The sequence below is a fragment of the Lycium ferocissimum genome, chromosome 3, assembly GCF_029784015.1.
Source record: "Lycium ferocissimum isolate CSIRO_LF1 chromosome 3, AGI_CSIRO_Lferr_CH_V1, whole genome shotgun sequence".
NCBI lineage: Eukaryota > Viridiplantae > Streptophyta > Magnoliopsida > Solanales > Solanaceae > Lycium > Lycium ferocissimum.
The window spans coordinates 64,362,241-64,383,736 of NC_081344.1; positions in this window are offsets into that span (position 1 = coordinate 64,362,241).

Here is a 21,496-nt window from a genome sequence, read left to right on the forward strand (position 1 = left end):
AGGTAGGGGTAAGGTCTGCGTACACTTTACCCTCCCTGGACCCTACATTGTGGAATTTCACTGAGTATGTTGTTGTTGTTGTTTTGTATAGGTTTTAGTCTTACTTAATACTTAATCTATGTTTATGTTTTGAATTCAAACTGAAATATGTGGTACCTATTCTAAATAGCTATCTAGAACCTCTATAACTTTGCCTTCTTTGAAAGTGGCTTATCGATGCACTTTGGCTTTATCATATTTCTATAAAACTTGTTTGTTTTCTCCTCAACAGTACACATGAAATATATTTTTAAAGACAACGACTCCTCACGCTTCAAAGCTTTCTTTCGACTTTGTCTTTATTTTTCTGACACAAGTCACTTCTCAGATAATCGCGCTAGGGATGGTATCCATTTTAGATGTCTGTGCTTCTATCTAAAGGTTGGTGAATTTTCTCAGAAGAACCATTGGAAATTCTCCTTTTATGAGATGATTGACTTATTTATCCATATATTTGGAGTATTCAAATGCATAGGTGGATAATGTATTTTCTTTCTTTAATAGGAAGTGAATTTGTCTTTCTGTTAAAAAATATATGGCATAAATTTTTACTCTTAGACAATTGAGTACTTTTACACCGAGCAAAAAAGAAAACAAAATCAATAAAAATGAAAATGGATTTTAATAAGAATGGCTTGTGTGTAAAGTTTGGTCTTAAATAATGGAGATAAATATTTTCAATGAATATCTAAAATGAGAAACTCACTTCTAATGTGTAACATGAAAATGGAGAATATGGACACTTTAAAGCTGTGAGGGGTAAACGATATTTACTATTGGTCTCATGTAGAAGTAACGAAATCAACTCAATTTGAAAAGTGCAACCTTCGAAGTTCAAATGGGTTGGGCTATGTTACCTTTATTAACTAGACTTAACATGTTTAATTCGAAATGATCCATCAAGCTATTCGGTGAAAACTAATTAAAACAGTATGACGGTTGAATTTGTCATAATATAACCACATGGGGTTAAATTGCAACCAGATGAAGTCATGTATGCAACCGTCATGAATGGGCTAGTAATATCATCTTCAGTGCTATTTAGTTGTCTTCAGGTATTTTTTTTTTTAACTGTTATCTTCAGGAGTTATCATTTTTTTTTTTCAAGAATCAATAACAACTGCCTTTAACTCAGAAATTGCTACTTGAACAATCTTTTTGGTAGTTTCTAAAAGTCATAGTTACATCATCCATAAATGGAACACCAGAGTTGATAAGATCAACCCCATCGTTCTGCCTGAACCATATAGTATGAATTGTTTTGGTTTTCCTAGAACTGCAATAAAACAAGTTCGAATCTGATAGGTTATTTAAATTATTTACGAATATATTTTTTGAAGTTTATATATGATTGAAGAGTACTGAATGCTTATTGGTAATTGACATTTTCATAGAATAGTAATATTGTCAGAGTAAAGTTCATTGTTCCTGCGATATTTGATTGGGAATATGAAGATGTAAATGAATTACTGCTGAAATTGGAGGCTCTCTCTCAATGATCAGGTTGCTGACTTACTGTGGTGAAAGTTCCAGAAAAACGGTAAGTTTACTTGGGAGGCATTCTAACGGACTGAGTGTGGAGAACAATTGCAGCTCCGAGACCACATGTGGTCAATCAATGCATTGATCAGTTATTGTTAGTATTGATGTGATCTTTCTTATTATGTCAAAATCTGTTAGTATTAGAGATTATGGCTTTTAGTAAATTGATGAAACAATAATGTTTTTAGTGTTTCTATTGGATGTTGCAGTAAAGTTCAAAATCATATGGCTAACGGTGGGACCTTATTGGGTTAATCACGGCATTCAGAAGGAGAACATCTCTACAAAAAAGATTTCTCTATAAGATAATAGTTTTTTTTAATCATTTCTGGATTGAAAGGTAATATCTAAAATCTTGTATCTTTGTCTTGAATAATTTCCTAGATGTTGTCTTAATTCACTACTTAGCTTTGAAGTTGGTGGATCTTTTGTGGGATACTTAAAATAAAGGTTTTTTATGTTGTTGAGGGCTGTCAATTTCTGTGATATATTTAGTTTGTCTTTAGAGTCTAGACCTTAGGCTGTTTGACGACATGTTTGCTTAGTGAATCCAGTAATGTGGCCACTTAGGTTTGCAAGTCATGAATCGACCTCAGCTGCTCATATGGAAGAACATGGTTTTGAAAGCACTACAATATCTGTCATTTTGAGAGACGAGGGTAAAGGTGCAGATGCTATTTATGTGAGAAATCCTGTGAATTGTGGATCATATTTTTGTTCACTGTGAGTTTACTTGGCTGGTGTGGTCCATGTTTTTAGGTAACTTTGGCATTTCTGAACAACTCCTATGAGTTTCAAGAAAATGTTTGAATGTTGGGAAAATGGATGTCGAGATGCGTACCAAAAGAAGATCTAGAGAGCTGTTTTCGATCTGCATAGCCTGAAAGAAATACAAGGTGTTTTGAAGGCAAAAAGGAGCAAATTCGATTCGTGAAATATAGTTGTTTACATTATTTATACTATCAGGGAAATGGAAATGTTTTGTTGAATATACAAAACATGCTGGGCACGTTTTAGCCAGCATTATCTTTGTACTTTCACAGTATCAGCTTGATACTGTTTTTTTCTAATAAAATTTTACCTAATAAAAAAAAGGCAATGGTTCTCGGCTCTGGTGCACTACCAGTGAAATGACAACTTTCATGAAAGAAATGGCTGGAAGTGGCTTTTCATTTGATGCAACTATAGCTGAGTTATTGGTAAACGTTATAAAGGAGAATCATTTCGTCCTTGACATGATACTAGAGCTTCACTCGGAAAATAAGAAGTGATTATTTCTCTCGCCTGGTTTATTCGGCTACGTTATCCCTGTGATAGATTTTCCTTTTTTGTCTCTGCAAAAGAAATGACATACAGTGCAATTGCAGAAGCTGACGACAATTAGAACATTGCTTGAGCTTTCTAGGCAGGTCTGTTGAGGAAGTACATAAATTTTAATATGTTTTTGAGTTTTTTCAAAATCTTCTTTATCTTGGAAATAATGTGAGTTCCCTTATGGGTAAACATTTTAAGTCTAGGGATATCATTTTCAGTGTTATTTAGTTATCTTCATGTATTATCACTTTTCTATCTATGTGAGAATCAATAACAACTGCCTGCAATTTATAAATTACTATGGCAAGAGTCCGTTTTGATAATTTCTAAAGTCTTGGTAACATCAACATCTTGAGATTGCTATCTTCTCTGTGGTCCTCTTCAGAAAAAGTGCAAGTTTGGATTGTCAATAACTGCATTCACAAGGCCATCAAATAGTAGGTCAACGCAACCATCTTGTTTTTGCCAATCCCCTGTAGAGTCTTAGTGCCCTATAATGTCAATTTTATCCCTCGTTTGTGGATTTGGAAATTTTGTGCACTCGTGAGAGAATTGTGTGTCCCGTTGGCAGAAGACAGTCCTAAGTTTGAAGCGGGTAGTCAGGAGTTATAGCCCGAGTTCTTCCTCAGGAGCAATTATACGTGGTCCAAAGTGACTAGCTGCTTCTATATCTAATTGAGTCTGGTCTAATGCCTAATGACTATGAGCAACTATATGAGCTGGACTTCTCTTTCAAGATTGCATATGAGTAACTCCATATGATACAGAATATGCTTTGAGGGTTCGTACAACCGGTTGGAGAAGTAGTACTTGTTAGTTAAGCCTTTACTATTTTGCATTGTTGCTTATTTACAGTTTAGTCCTTTTATAGTTTTACAACTATTTTACGTATTTGCACTAAGGGCACATTGGATGCCTTAGTTGTAGATAGTGACATTTCAAAAGGTAGTTATAGTCTTTTGTCTTTTAGCTGAGAGAGGGGTATAAGTCACAATAGCTCATTTCCATTTCTAGGAATTGAAATCTTAACCTAGTTATTGTAGCTTAGCTGTAAATTAGCTTATTTTCTTTCTCTGATTTTTTTCCTGAGTTTCTCCTTTGCCATCAGTGGTATTGTCACGACCCGACTAGGGGCCGCGACGGGTACCCGAGGCTGACCACCGAGCACCACTCCTCCTATGTCTTATCCTGTCTTCGATCACATTTCTTACCCTTTATAAACATAGAAAACGTTTTCCATTTAAAACACATTTACTTATATAACATAGGCCCTTTGGGCTATCAAAATGATAATATACATGAACTTGCATATACATGACGACTATGGGACCATGCTACCCACACATACGCATCTACGAGCCTCTACTAGAGTACTAGATACATGGACGGGACGGGACCCCGTCATGCCCAACATATGTACATATATACACAAAGTAACATCTCAAAAATAGCACCTCCGAATAAAGGAGGGCTTCGCAACTCTCTGGCGATAGCTCCTATGGATCCGTACCGTCTCGCTGTCTACCTGTGGGCATGAACACAGCGTCCAAAGAAAAAGGACGTCAGTACGAATATTGTACTGAGTATGTAAGGCATAAACAATAATAAGATGTCAATAAAATAAGGAGGCATCAATGAGGAGCAATTTGTACTGACTGTATCATAAAAGAAATAGTGCATGCTGACTTACTCTCATAAACATCATCATTTCATGCATGCATAAGTGTATAAGCTTGCCCGACCATTTAGGTGCGGTGGTATAAAATTTCGCCCGACCATGTAGGTGCGGTGTGACAATCAATAATATTAGCCCGCGTCCGGCCTCACCCGTCCGGGAGATTATCTCATGTTGTCCACTAGTGGCGCCCCATGCCGTTTGGTCATGGTGTATAATCTGCCCGCTTTGGCGGTGGTGCCCGCCATATAGGCGCGGTGTGATATCATCATACATTCATTACATCATGCTTATCGTAACATGCCCATCAAAATTATGCTTTTAATAGCATACTTATCATAATATGTCTTTCATAATATGCGTATCATAACTCATCATAGTATGTTTATCATCATATACTTATTATATTACATGCATAGAGACTCTTAGCTATTTATACTTTATCGGGGTGACCCGATTACATTATGGAGCATTTATGGGCATTACGCTCACCTTGAAGGAACACACATAAGGTGAGTGTATATACTAATCAACATCAATAGATTATAAGTTGTGCCATTGGCTTTATAGGAACATAATATCAAGGCTTTACCATAATTAGCATCATCACATATACATACATCGACAAAACATACGTTAGGACTTGGAGGTGGCTATGGCTATGTCGGGGTGACATAAGGTCGTGAACCCCCGATATCACTATGAGCATTCGTAAAGGTTCTGCCTCACCTTGAAGGAACAAACATAAGGTGAGTGTGAATGATGATCAACATCAATGGCTATGGATAGCTTCATTGGCTTAACAAGAGCATCATATCATAGACTATAGCATCTCTAGGCTTAGCTTGACATTATCGTTATCATACTTGCCTTGTCTCTTTTCTCTATCTTACACATCTCAGCTCCTTATGTTCATAGACTCATCGTCATTACTATCGTAGTCATAATATATCTCTTATCTCTCTCTCGTATGGCTATTCGTGAAACCTTTGTCGTTTAAATACCGAGCGAAATGCACTCGTTAATACCTTGACCAACTTACTACGTAAATTTTTTTTTTTTTATACTAAAACCTTTAAGACAAGTAAGCATAAATAGATGACCGAAATACTCTTTTTTTGCTTTTAAGTCGAATAAAACATGTAACTCGTATATAACTCGTGTCATAATACAATCGACTCCCGAACCCACGACTCGTCTCGCAAAGTCTCTAACCGTAATCGAAATCCCGGCACGTGTGCTATGACTCGGCTACACTCCAGCCAAATGGAGCTTGCCAACTTCGCTGGAACATCTTCTATCCTGGCTTCTATCCGTCTGGGTGTACCTGCGTGGCATGAACGCAGCCCCCGAAGAAGAGGGGTCAGTACGAGCAATGTACTGAGTATGTAAGACATGAACAGTAACAACATAGTAAAAGCTGTACATATGAGACAGATCATGTGTAAGACGGTAACCTGCAGAGTAATAACTATATGGAAGCATAGACAGTACCACAGTATAGAGAAGCAACCTGTACATGTGAGTGCCACTCAGGGCGGAGGCCATGCACGCTTAGCTTTTTTTTTTTTCCTTATTCTGAACACGGTGTTTCTTGTTTTTGTACATAGAAAACAGATACTTTTCGAAAAACAAGATTTTTTTTTTTTTACTTGCGGTACGTACGCCGAATTCATCGGCTCTCTCCAACCCCCCCCCCCTCCCCAACAAAGGTCCCAAGTATATCATATTATATATATATATATATATATATATATATACGGAACGTACGCCGCGTACGGCTCTCCCATAAATCCCGCGTCCGGCATCCCGCGTCCGGATGATAAGCCACCGAATCGGGTGGACACGGTTGCCCTCCCCATTCCCCACATATACGTGTATACAAGTACATTCATTAATATCGGTATTATATACATTATCATATAAACAAGTTAAACAAAGATGCATGGAGCCCAAGGAAAAGCTATAACGCTATCGGAGTGACGTAAGGTCGGTAACCTCCGATTTTATTATGAAATAACCATGGGGCGCTTTATCTCACCTTGAAGGAACTAGTAGTAAGGCGAGACAATCAATGAAGGTCAACATTATGAATAAACATGGAGTAGAATCATAGTATAGCATTTCATGTACTTTGGAACCTTTAGACATGAGATCATTCTCGTCATAGTTATCATAGTACCATTCTCGTTTTCTTTGACATCGTCATAGCCATTGAAAAACATAGCCTTGACTATTATCGTTATATACCTTTTTTATTCCCGGCTTCATTATTATCATCATAGAACTATGGTCGTCGTTTTAGTTAGTAGGGCTTTTAATATTATAAAACTTGGTTTTTTTGAAGGAAAATGAGTATTTGAAAAACCCTTGTAAACTTTTTGGAAAGAAAATCATGCGTTGGGGTCATAGGTTTTGTAAGAACAACTCGGTTTGGTTTGATAGTGGAAACGATAACCCAAAACTTTTATTAACTACAGTATGGAAATAAGCTTAATGTAACAATAAGAAGGAATTTGGGAATAGTGGGCCCGCCTCGGTCGAATGAGGCGGCGTACACAATTTACGTATAATACATTTCATAATGTTGCTTATGGAAGTCTTAGGATGATCGGGTCGTATTCTTGCAAGTCCTAGGGTGTTTCGACCTTTCTTTCACTATTTAAGCATTTTTGGTTCAATGCCACTGAATGAATAGTAACTAGTTTTCAATCTCGGATTTCTAGAGTTAGGGAAGTCCCCGAGGCGCGAAATCAAGCCTATACGTCTAGGACATGCCAAAGAAAGAAAGTAAAGTCTTACATACCTCTTTCCGCTCTTTAGGCTATTCCAAATTCAAGCTCCAAATCCGCCGAAATCTACGATTTGGTCATGTTTACCAAATGTTGATCGGTGCATTTTGAATTGGACTCTTAGATGAACTTGGCTACCGAAATTTCGGCGATTTCCCCCGTAAATATACCATGCCACCAAGTTTAACTTGGCCGATTTCAATCAACAACAATCCCGGAATACAACCCGGCCAACTAACAACAATACCAATAATCTTGCCAACAACAATCCATTTATTTCCAATTCAATTCAATTCCGTTCTATTCAATTCATACATTACTCCATCTCTACCCATTAAATCCTCATTATTCATCATATAATTCACAACACAACAACCAAAATATATTAAATAAAATTAATTCACCACTCCCACATACACTACCATATTCGGCCAACATACTACATACACATGTCCATACATTTTTTTTTCATCCATTTTCCATATATTACAACAACAACACACATACTCACGGCCTACACCATGCATACACGGTCACTCCCACAACTTCTATTTTCCATGCATTTCATTCATTTCATCATAAAATACGTAACAACCACAATTAAAATGCTACATAAGAATTACTTCATCACTTCTATATCATGCAAGAACCTACACGGCCACCCTCAAGCATCCATATTCTCCATGAATTTCACTCATTTGCATACATTACAACCTACACAAACATTCATAACATATGTAGGAAGATTGTTTCTTACCTTTTTACTTAGCTTTTCTCTACTTGCCTATGCTCCAAACTTGCTCAACAAATACTTCGCTTGTTCCAATACTTGTACCATGTTGTTAGGGACGTTCCACTTGATTGATTTGCTAGAAGAAAACAATTTTTCTTGATCAATTCTCTTCCCCCTTTTTTTTTTTTCCTCTTGGCCGAATAGGCTCCATCTTGTTCTTTCTCTTCTTTTTTTTTTTTTCATGTTTTCTCTCCAAATATCTTCTTAAATAAAAGATGAACAAGTCATCTTTTCATATTTGCACCCTAGTCCTTCAATTTTGGTCACTTATTCCCTTTCTTCCCTTTCTAGATTTTTCCTCCTTTTTCTTGAATTTTCTTTCCTTTTCTTGAATTTCTTCACTTGGTCAAAGATGACCAAGTGTCTTCTTTGGTACACTTTGGTCCCTTATTTATTTACACTTTGCCCCCTTTTCATTTTTTTTTTCTAGAGCTTTCTTCCCTTTTTCTTGAAATTTAATAAAGAAGGCCAAGTGTCTTCTTATATAAGATTTGGCCCTCCAAGGATTTTTCTTGAACCTTGTAAAATTACTATTTTACCCCTCGACTTTTCTCGATATTACCATTTTGTCCCTAACCTTCCGCATTATTTCCACGGCCCATTTTCCGAATTTCTCTTCTTGCCCTTAGCCTTTCTCAATATTTTCCACACTACCGTTGTCCATAATTAATATTCCTAACAACTCGCACCCTAAAATTATTTTAGGACATAGTCTTGTCCTTAACTTCTCGCCATTGTCTCACAAAGATCCGAACGTACGAAGTACGGGCTATAACATCCTCCCCCCCTTTAGAACATTCGTCCTCGAATGTTCAACTGACCTTATGGGCGTCATTATACTCAGGGAGGGTTCCTTTTATAACTGCTCCTTCCTTTACGCCTGTCTCTTATTGTCGTAATGCAATCATTTGACCTTTCATGAGTTCTTCTCTTTCTAATATGATCTCCCCCCCTTTAAGGGGATCCTTATACCGACAATCCTTTTATAAAGTCTCCATTTATACCTTGCCTCTCATCTTTCTCAATATTACCATACTAGACTCTCAAGTTTCAGTCTATAATAAAACAATAGCAGTCTACCTTGCAGCACCTGTACTATTTACCATTGTTGTCACTCAAGCTTCGATTCCCATGCGTGATCAATACTTTCCTTACCATAGCTTCGGAGATTCATCGGGACTTACATGTCCACCAATACAATTATACATGAGATATTTCATACATTCGTATATATAACTACTATCAACTAACCCACGAATACTTCCGAACACTATTCAAGCCTATCCTAATTTCCGAGCCGTGCCGCACTCCTTGTCTCTTCCCCGCCTAGTCTACCTCATTTTTATGTGACCTCGTATAGCTTCTAGCAATTCCATATACTTTGATTCCCCTTAGGTCACTCGTAGCTTTCCATTTGTCTCATATGTCCGATTATGTAAAATTTCTTGTGAACTTCCCAGGGGGTCACCCATCTTGAAATTGTTCCTACCTGAGCACGCTTAACCTCGAAACTTTGCCGAAATTCGATGCCTTAACACCGATATTTTCGCGTCCGCTTCCTCACACGACCTTTATTACATGCTCGGGGCACATCGAGGTCTTACGGCTTCCGAGGTATTTTCGTAACCCGTCCTTTTCTCTACAATTACTATTTTACCCTTTTCGATCCCCAACGTTCATCTTCCGTCCGTATGTATGGCTACCTCCTATCCTGGACTTCCAGGTTCTCGATAGTAGCGATTACACCTTTGTCACTATCTCAAGTCCATAACTTTTTCGAAACAACACGTCTCACTTCTTGCCCGTTTACAGTATTTCCTTCTCCCCCTGCTTCTTTCGTCGCACGGGGAACTTATATAAGGAATTCCTTTCTCCTATAACTTGGCTCTATCGCACGATCACAAGACAGAAAGAAGGTCAACCATTCCTAAATGCCCCGCAGCCTCCTGTTTATAAATGTGGCCGGCTTCACACCCATAAACAGGACTCTACCGGACACGACTTTGCAGACAACCCTTGGACCGACCTGCTCTGATACCACTTTGTCACACCCCGATCTTGATCAAGGTGTGGTGGGCACCCGACCCCGTGACCGGAGCCGAGCGAACCCGCTGACCCTTACTACGTAAATTTTTTTTTTTGAAAACCTTTAAGACAAGTAAGCATAAATAGATGACTGAAATACTCTTTTGTTGCTTTTAAGTCGAATAAAACATGTAACTGTATATAACTCGTGTCATAATACAATCTGACTCCCGAACCCACGACTCGTCTCGCAAAGTCTCTAACCGTAATCGAAATCCCGGCACGTGTGCTATGACTCGGCTACACTCCGGGCCAAATGGAGCTTGCCAACTTCGCCGGAACATCTTCTATCCCGGCTTCTATCCGTCCGGGTGTACCGCGTGGCATGAACGCACCCCGAAGAAGAGGGGTCAGTACGAGCAATGTACTGAGTATGTAAGACATGAACAGTAATAACATAGTAAAAGTTGTACATATGAGACAGATCATGTGTAAGACGGTAACCTGCAGAGTAATAACTATATGGAAGCATAGACAGTACCACAGTATAGAGAAGCAACCTGTACATGTGAGTGCCACTCAGGGCGGAGGCCATGCACGCTTAGCTTTTTTTTTTTTCCTTATTCGAACACGGTGTTTCTTGTTTTTGTACATAGAAAACGATACTTTTCGTAAAAACAAGATTTTTTTTTTTTTACTTGCGGTACGACAAAGACGCCGAATTCATCGCTCTCCCAACCCCCCCTCCCCAACAAAGGTGTCCCAAGTATATCATATTATATATATATATATATATATAGAACGTACGCCGCGTACGGCTCTCCCATAAATCCCGCGTCCGGCATCCCGCGTCCGGATGATAAGCCACCGAATCGGGGACACGGTTGCCCTCCCCATTCCCCACATATACGGTGTATACAAGTACATTCATTAATATCGTGTATTATATACATTATCATATAAACAAGTTAAACAAAGATGCATGGGAGCCCAAGGAAAAGCTATAACGCTATCGGAGTGACGTAAGGTCGGTAACCTCCGATTTTATTATGAAATAACCATGGGCGCTTTATCTCACCTTGAAGGAACTAGTAGTAAGGCGAGACAATCAATGAAGGTCAACATTATGAATAAACATGGAGTAGAATCATAGTATAGCATTTCATGTACTTTGGAACCTTTAGACATGAGATCATTCTCGTCATAGTTATCATAGTACCATTCTCGTTTTCTTTGACATCGTCATAGCCATTGAAAAACATAGCCTTGACTATTATCGTTATATACCTTTTTTATTCCCGGCTTCATTATTATCATCATAGAACTATGGTCGTCGTTTTAGTTAGTAGGGCTTTTAATATTATAAAACTTGGTTTTTTTGAAGGAAAATGAGTATTTGAAAAACCCTTGTAAACTTTTTGGAAAGAAAATCATGCGTTGGGGTCATAGGTTTTGTAAGAACAGCTACTGGTTTGATAGTGGAAACGATAACCCAAAACTTTTATTAACTACAGTATGGAAATAAGCTTAATGTAACAATAAGAAGGAATTTGGGAATAGTGGGCCCGCCTCGGTCGAATGAGGCGGCGTACACAATTTACGTATAATACATTTCATAATGTTGCTTATGGAAGTCTTAGGATGATCGGGTCGTATTCTTGCAAGTCCTAGGGTGTTTCGACCTTTCTTTCACTATTTAAGCATTTTTGGTTCAATGCCACTGAATGAATAGTAACTAGTTTTCAATCTCGGATTTCTAGAGTTAGGGAAGTCCCCGAGGCGCGAAATCAAGCCTATACGTCTAGGACATGCCAAAGAAAGAAAGTAAAGTCTTACATACCTCTTTCCGCTCTTTAGGCTATTCCAAATTCAAGCTCCAAATCCGCCGAAATCTACGATTTGGTCATGTTTACCAAATGTTGATCGTGCATTTTGAATTGGACTCTTAGATGAACTTGGCTACCGAAATTTCGGCAAGATTTCCCCCGTAAATATACCATGCCACCAAGTTTAACTTGGCCGATTTCAATCAACAACAATCCCGGAATACAACCCGGCCAACTAACAACAATACCAATAATCTTGCCAACAACAATCCATTTATTTCCAATTCAATTCAATTCCGTTCTATTCAATTCATACATTACTCCATCTCTACCCATTAAATCCTCATTATTCATCATATAATTCACAACACAACAACCAAAATATATTAAATAAAATTAATTCACCACTCCCACATACACTACCATATTCGGCCAACATACTACATACACATGTCCATACATTTTTTTTTCATCCATTTTCCATATATTACAACAACAACACACATACTCACGGCCTACACCATGCATACACGGTCACTCCCACAACTTCTATTTTCCATGCATTTCATTCATTTCATCATAAAATACGTAACAACCACAATTAAAATGCTACATAAGAATTACTTCATCACTTCTATATCATGCAAGAACCTACACGGCCACCCTCAAGCATCCATATTCTCCATGAATTTCACTCATTTGCATACATTACAACCTACACAAACATTCATAACATATGTAGGAAGATTGTTTCTTACCTTTTTACTTAGCTTTTCTCTACTTGCCTATGCTCCAAACTTGCTCAACAAATACTTCGCTTGTTCCAATACTTGTACCATGTTGTTAGGGACGTTCCACTTGATTGATTTGCTAGAAGAAAACAATTTTTCTTGATCAATTCTCTTCCCCCTTTTTTTTTTTCCTCTTGGCCGAATAGGCTCCATCTTGTTCTTTCTCTTCTTTTTTTTTTTGTTCATGTTTTCTCTCCAAATATCTTCTTAAATAAAAGATGAACAAGTCATCTTTTCATATTTGCACCCTAGTCCTTCAATTTTGGTCACTTATTCCCTTTCTTCCCTTTCTAGATTTTTCCTCCTTTTTCTTGAATTTTCTTTCCTTTTCTTGAATTTCTTCACTTGGTCAAAGATGACCAAGTGTCTTCTTTGGTACACTTTGGTCCCTTATTTATTTACACTTTGCCCCCTTTTCATTTTTTTTTTCTAGAGCTTTCTTCCCTTTTTCTTGAAATTTAATAAAGAAGGCCAAGTGTCTTCTTATATAAGATTTGGCCCTCCAAGGATTTTTCTTGAACCTTGTAAAATTACTATTTTACCCCTCGACTTTTCTCGATATTACCATTTTGTCCCTAACCTTCCGCATTATTTCCACGGCCCATTTTCCGAATTTCTCTTCTTGCCCTTAGCCTTTCTCAATATTTTCCACACTACCGTTGTCCATAATTAATATTCCTAACAACTCGCACCCTAAAATTATTTTAGGACATAGTCTTGTCCTTAACTTCTCGCCATTGTCTCACCTCATTAGCCTATCCCCTATACATCAACGAAAAAAAAAAAAATCCGAGGTGTAACAGGTATCAGAGCACCTTCTTGGCTTTGTGGCATCAATGGCAGATGAAATGAGAGAGATGATAACCTTGCTCCAAAGGATGTCACTCGATATGGCAAACTTTACCAGTCGGCAAGATCAACTGGAGGCTAATCATGAGCAATCTCTCAGAGCTCATGAACAAGCCTTGCGTGAGCTCAAGGAAGCTGTTAATGGTGGGAAACGACCGGAAAGAGATAAAGGATCTGAAACCCTATCAGGTGAGCTTTATACTCCATCAGGGAGTCCATTTGTTTTTAGTGATTTATCCTCTCCTTTCTTAACTTTACCAGTTACTCAAACCCTTAATCAATCACAAATTCAAAACCCCCCTTCTTCACTGTCCAGACCTAACCAATCTAACCCTCAAAACACACATACCAACCAGATTTTCAATAGCCAACCTCTGAGCACAACCATTCAAACTGCAGGTTTTCAACCTCAGGATTTCCAAACCACTACAAGAGGCCAATACCAAAATCAAATTCCTCCTCAGAGCACCTCTTTTGGAATGCAACCCTCTCACATTCCTTTCACCCAGAGCACCCAATATCCATCTGCTTATTATGCCCAACACACTCATGTTCCACCACCATTATACCACCAAACCCCCTATGTTCAACCCCCACAATACCAACCCAGTCCAAACCCCTACCCTTTTCAACAGAATAATAGTAACATGCCCATTCCAATTCCTGCCTTCACCAAATACACAAAAATTGAATTTCCTAAGTTTAATGGAGAGGATCTGAGAACATAATTGTATAAGGTTGAACAATTTTTTTCTGTGGAAGATATTTCAATCCATCAAAGGTTGAAATTGGTGGCCATTCATTTTGAAGGAGATGCATTACAATGGCACCAAGGGTATTTGAGAGGTAGGGCTCATTTACCCCTTCCCACCTGGGAAGAGTATGTTTATGCATTAGCAGACAGGTTTGGGGCTGAATAATGTGACCCTATGACTGAGTTGATGAGGGTGAAACATACTGGTACTGTTAAGGAGTATCAAGCTGCATATGATAGTGTGATGACTAGAATAAACTTGCCAGTGGAGTATGCAATTAGCATTTTCTTGAATAACCTAAAACCTGAGATAAGTGATGCTGTTAGAATAGGCAATCCTTGCAACTTACCCCAGGCCTATTACTTAGCAAGGTTACATGAATCTAATTTTGCTGCACAAAGTAAAGCCACAAAAGAACTGTTAACAAAGAGTTTAACAGGTCCAATACAATCCCATAATAGGGGAAACTCTGGTTTCAGCCCTAACTTTGTGCAAAAGAGTAACTCCACCAGTAACTTCAAGAAACCTGTTGCTCCTGCAGCAGCAAACTTTAACAATACCAAAAAGAGATGGTTGACACCCACAGAAATGAATGAGAAAAGGGCTCAAGGGTTGTGTTATCTTTGTGATGAAAAATTCACACCTGGACATAATTGTAAGGCCAAGAGGCGCCTATTCTCATTGGAATTGGAACCTACAGAAAACACTCTTGTGGAAGAGGATCCCTTGGATGAGGGACCAGAGGTGGAGGAAGTGCCAAATGAAGAGACTATAGAAAATTGTGCTATTTTTCTTCATGCACTGAATGGGACCAATGGTTATAGAACATTGAGAGTTAAGGGATATACAGAACAGGAGACTCTCAACACTTTTGTCGATTGTGGATCAACCCACAACTTCATAGATGAGAGTACAGCACAGAGGTTGGGGTGCAAGTTAACCAAGATCACTGCTCAAGCTGTACAAGTAGCAGGAGGCAAGGGGGATATCTTAACTGAATACATGTGCAAGGGTTTCCAATGGTTGATGCAAGGGGTCATGTTCCAGGATGACTTTTATATTTTTCCTATTGGCAACTGTGATTTGGTATTGGGTATTAAATGGCTATGTCCTCTGGGAGATATATTATTCAACTTCAGCAAGTTAATAATGAGATTTGAATATCAAGGCAGGCAAATCACATTGCAGGGAATACAACCAAGTTTCAAGGAAATCAGTGTTGAATCCTTGGATAAGACTTCATCAGATGTTGCTCAGATCTTTATGATTAAGGTGAAACCAGTGGAGGCTGTAATGACTAGGAAGGAGGGTACAGAACTAAACAATACTCACTTGCAAGTTCAAAATTTGTTGCAAGAGTATGCAGGCTTGTTTGGAGAACCTCAACAACTGCCTCCCACTAGAGGAGTGTTTGACCACCACATTCCCTTGTTGGAAGGTAGTTCACCTGTTAATGCTAGACCTTATAAGTATTCTCCCATTCAGAAGGATGTGATTGAGCGAATGGTTAAGGAGATGCTTGATCAAGGGATAATTCAGTATAGCTCAAGCCCATACGCATCACCTGTGGTATTGGTTAGTAAGAAAGATGGCTCGTGGAGGCTATGTGTGGACTATAGAGCATTGAACAAGCTCACTGTGAAAGATAAATTCCCCATTCCCATTATTGAAGAGTTGTTAGACGAGTTGGGTGGTTCTCAGATATATTCCAAGATAGACTTAAGGGCTGGTTACCACCAAATCAGAATGGCTTCATCAGATATTCCTAAAACTGCCTTCAAAACTCATTCAGGACATTATGAATATTTGGTGATGCCATTTGGCTTAACCAATGCTCCATCTAGCTTCCAGGGCCTAATGAACCATATATTCCAAGATCACCTCAGAAAATTTATTCTGGTTTTCTTTGATGACATTTTAATATATAGCAACAGCTTGGAGGAACATCTAAACCATCTCAGAATCACATTTGATCTCCTAGTATAGAATAAGCTATTGGCTAAGGGGAGCAAATGTGTTTTTGCTACAAATAAGGTGGAGTACTTGGGGCATTATATTTCAGCTGAGGGAGTTGCTACAGACCCTAAGAAGATTGAAGCAGTGCAAAGTTGGCCAACACCTAAGACTGTTAAGCAACTAAGGGGATTTCTTGGTTTGGCAGGATACTATAGGAGATTCATAAGAAATTATGGGGTAATCAGTAAACCACTTACTGAATTACTCAAAAAGGATAATTTCAAGTGGGAGGAAAAATCAGATGAAGCTTTTTGCAGATTGAAAGTGGCTTTAACTACTGCACCAGTGTTAGTGTTGCCTAATTTTTCACTAACCTTTGTGGTAGAAACTGATGCATGCAATGTGGGAATTGGTGCTGTGTTAATGCAACAAGGTCAACCAGTGGCCTTCCTCAGTAAGGGACTTTCTATTCAGCACCAATCATTATCTGTATATGACAAGGAGTTGTTGGCACTTGTTATGGCTGTTGGGAAATGGGCACAATATTTGACAGGGAGGACCTTCATAGTCAAGACAGATCAAAAGGCTTTGAAGTTTCTATTGGAACAAAAATTGCATACTGGATCTCAGCTGAAGTGGATCACAAAACTCATGCAATATGATTTTTGTATTGAGTATAAAAAGGGAAAGGAGAACAAAGCAGCTGATGCCTTGTCAAGGTTACCTATGGTGGAGTTGGCTGCTATGACCCTATCTACTGTTAGAACTCAGTTGTTGGATTTAATCATGACTAGCTGGGAGCAGGATTCCCACTTAAAAGATCTGATTCAGAGTATTAAAGAGGGAAACCCTACAGTAAAAGGGTATACCTTCTTACATGAACAACTCAGGAAGAAAGGAAAGTTAGTGATTGGTCCTGATCCACAACTAAGGAAGGACATCTTGCAGATGTGGCATGACTCACCCACAGGTGGTCATTGTGGGATTGACCATACTTATAGGAAACTTGCAGCTTTATTCTATTGGAAGGGGATGAGAGAAGATGTACAGAAGTACGTTAAGGACTGTGACATATGTCAGAGACATAAGTATGATAACTCTCCGTATCCTGGATTGTTACAACCTCTGAAGGTACCAGAAACAGCTTGGGGAAGTATAAGCATGGATTTCATAGAAGGGTTGCCAAAGTCTAAAGGTAAATCAGTTATTTGGGTGGTGGTTGATAGACTAACTAAGTATGCACATTTTGTTGGTCTATCACATCCATATTCAGCTAAGGATATTGCAAAACTGTTTATGGAACATATCTACAAATTACATGGCATGCCAGAGGATATAGTCAGTGATAGGGACCCAATCTTTACTAGCAAGGTATGGCAAGAATTGTTCTCTATGTTAGGAGTGGCCCTTAACACTTCAACAGCATACCACCCCCAAACAGATGGACAAACCGAAGTGGTGAACAGATGTTTAGAGACTTATTTAAGGTGCTACTGTTCAGATTCTCAGGTGGATTGGTTTCTTTACTTGGCTTCTGCAGAATGGTGGTATAACACTTCCTTTCACTCCTCAATTCAAACTACCCCATATGAGGCCTTATATGGTCAGCCCCCACCACTTCATTTGCCATATATTGCTGGGGAATCAGCTATGGAAGAGGTGGACAGGAGTTTATTAACTAGAGAATTCAAGTTGCAACTCTTAAAGTACCATCTCACTAGGGCACAACAAAGGATGGTGGAACAAGCTAACAAGCATAGATCAGATAGGCAGTTTACAGTTGGAGAATGGGTGTATTTGAAGATCCAACCCTATAGGTAAGTCACTTTATCTGGGCATCATTTCACTAAACTGTCTGCAAAATATTATGGGCCATATCAAATTCTAGAGAAAATTGGACAAGTTGCTTATAAATTATCTCTCCCTGCTCAACTGTTACTCCACCCTACCTTCCATGTCTCTCAACTTAAACCCTGTCACAATGTTCCTTCCACCATATCACACCCACCTATAGTAGATTTAGCCAGCCCCTACTGTCCTAAACCCCTGAAGATACTTGATAGAAGGATGATACAAAAAGGGAACAAAGCTGTAGCTCAAGTGCTGGTGCAATGGGATCAATTGACAGCTGATCAAGCTACTTGGGAGGACTACAATTCACTGCTAATCAGGTTTCCTTTATTCCTTCCTTGAGGACAAGGAAGCTCTTAACAGGGATGGACTGATACAGAATATGCTTTGAGGGTTCGTACAACCAGTTGGAGAAGTAGTACTTGTTAGTTAAGCCTTTACTATTTTGCATTGTTGCTTATTTACAGTTTAGTCCTTTTATAGTTTTACAACTATTTTCTGTATTTGCACTAAGGGCACATTGGATGCCTTAGCTGTAGATAGTGACATTTCAAAAGGTAGTTATAGTCTTTTGTCTTTTAGCTGAGAGAGGGGTATAAGTCCTGTAATAGCTCATTTCCATTTCTAGGAATTGAAATCTTAACCTAGTTATTGTAGCTTAGCTGTAAATTAGCTTATTTTCTTTCTCTGATTTTTTCCTGAGTTTCTCCTTTGCCATCACCATATGTCATCAGATGTGTGTTTGTTGAATATTTTCCCAGATGTTGTCTTAATCCACTGAGGTTTGAAATTTGGTGGATCTTTTGTTGTTTACTTGACACAAAAGTGCTTTATGTTTATTGATAGCTGTTGTTTAAAAAGGGTTAAACCCTCTGAATGAAGTAAGTCTTAAGACTGTCAACTTCTAATGAAGTGGGTTGAGGCAAAAACACTAGGTGATTTCTTCTCATCTGGCCAAGCCTTGGTGGACAGAGTTACCCAATACTTGTGTTGTTGGGAGGTTGCAGGTACTTCGTGGATTTAATTGAGGTGTGCGCAGGCTAGTATGGACACCACAGTCATAGAAGAAAAAAAAAAGATGAATTGATTATGCGTATATATGTCATTATAATCTTTAGAGCAAGACCTTAAGCTGCTATTGCAGCCAAATTTGAACTGTTATATGTCTAAATCCAAGATATGGTGTTCACAGCCAAATACAACTTATGAGGTGGAGGGCTCTTTACTTTTTCATTGCCTCAATGAGCTCACATCCAGAGGCAGAGCTATTCTCAATTTAGACAAGTCTCAAGGTCCAGCTATTACCGGATCCTAATTGCGAGCAAAGGAAAGAAAGGAGCAAGTGGGTCACGTCCATCACGTCCATTTTTTTTTTCTTTAAATATGCAAGAGTTTAATACTGTATCATTCATTTATAGCATCATTCTATAAGCTCGACATTGATGCTAGAATTTTTGACAATGTTTACTCCCTCCGTCCCAATTCATACGGGGTGTTTGGTACACGCGCACGAAATTTAAGAAAAAAGGGAAATTTTTTAATCTTATGATCTAATAAGCCAAAGAAATTTTTGTGACTAGAAATCATTTCATTAAAGACAAAATGAAAATTTTAGTGTTAAATTCATGCTAAATATAGAATTCATTATTTTTGGGACTGACTAAAATTGAAAGTGTCGAATAAATTGAGATGGAGGAATAATCTTTACATGAAGTAATATGAGGGAGAAGTTTGATTTTATTAATAAAAAAAAGTTGTCGACACGCTGTCTCGTGGTATAAATTCGTCAAATATATTTTCTTTAATAAGAATGGTTTGCAAGTAAAGCTTCATGTTAAACTATAGGGATAAGGCACTAGTACCTTTACAGTAATAAATGCCACCTTAAGTGCTGACGTGACATAGAGAACCAAACATTTGATAGACAATGAAATACACGCGCTGCCACGTGTAATTTGGATTTTTTTAAAAATCTATTTCATTTTCTTCCTTTTTTTTCTTTTTAATTTTGAAATGTAATGGAAATATTATTTTATGTTTAGAAAAATGAAAAGGACAATTGTTATTGTTTTTGTATGAACTTGAAAAAGAATAAGAGGTTTGAGCATATTCAAAGGCTGTTTAAGTTTTAAAGTTGAGATTCAAGTGTTAAACTCATTCTAGATCCATAGTTGTTGACGAGATTCGAAAATAAAGAAAGAATTTCGAATCCACCATTGTTGAACCTTGAAAAAAGCTTGAAGAACAAAAAAAAATGGTTTGTTGAAATTCTCGGTTGTGGGCCAAATTGATTACTGGGTTTTGATGATGTTGTTGTGAAGTTGTAGTTGACAACACTACTCCCACCCCTCCAACACCCACCCAATGACCGCCTCCACCCACCACCTACTTATTTTTTTAAAGTTTCTATTTTATCATTTACCTTAGTTTATATATATATATATTAGTTTGTAATTAAGGATTAAGGGTGTTTTAGTAAACTTTCATGTTATTATACAGTACCATACAGTCAAATCAAACAATAAAAATGTTATTATATCATAACAAGCATACATTCCGTCCAAACATTGTATTCAAGTACAATACAATACAGGGCTACACTTTACAATTCCATCTAAACAGAGGCTAATAAAAAAAAAAGGGAAATGGTCCTAAAATGCCCCTGAACAACTGGATTTGGTACTAGTGTCCTCTGTCCATCTATCAAGCCAAAAATGCCCCTACCGTTAAACTATTAGGTCTAATTTGCCCTTATTTTTAATGGCCACATTGAATAATTAAATATTTATTTATTACGTGGCCAGATCTGATTGGCCCAAATTTAAACCCTTCCCAAATTAAAAAAAAAAAAACCATCCATGACCCGCATTTTGACCGGCCAGTGTGAGAAAATCTCTACCGCTGCCATGTCATCTTCTAACTTGAAGCTTCAAGCTTCAGTAATGACTTCCATGGAGTTTTCTGCTTCTTTCTTCAGGTTCGATGGTCATTCATGCTACCAACTTTAAAAATAGTATCACCCAATTGATTTAAACACCCAAATTTACAGATTTAGTAATTTAAAGCAAGCTTCGAAAAGCTTCTCAATAGCGGCTTTAGTTCACTTCACTTCTTTCATGGATTTTTTTCCAAGTATACTCAATCACGCTTGAGCTTATGAACCAAACTCCAACATACTAAGTTTAAATAGCCAACAAATTTCGAAATTAAATTTTCAAATTGAGGTCAATGTTAATCAATGAATGTCCAAATTTTATGGAGGTTTCACGAGATTAAACAAGTAATTTT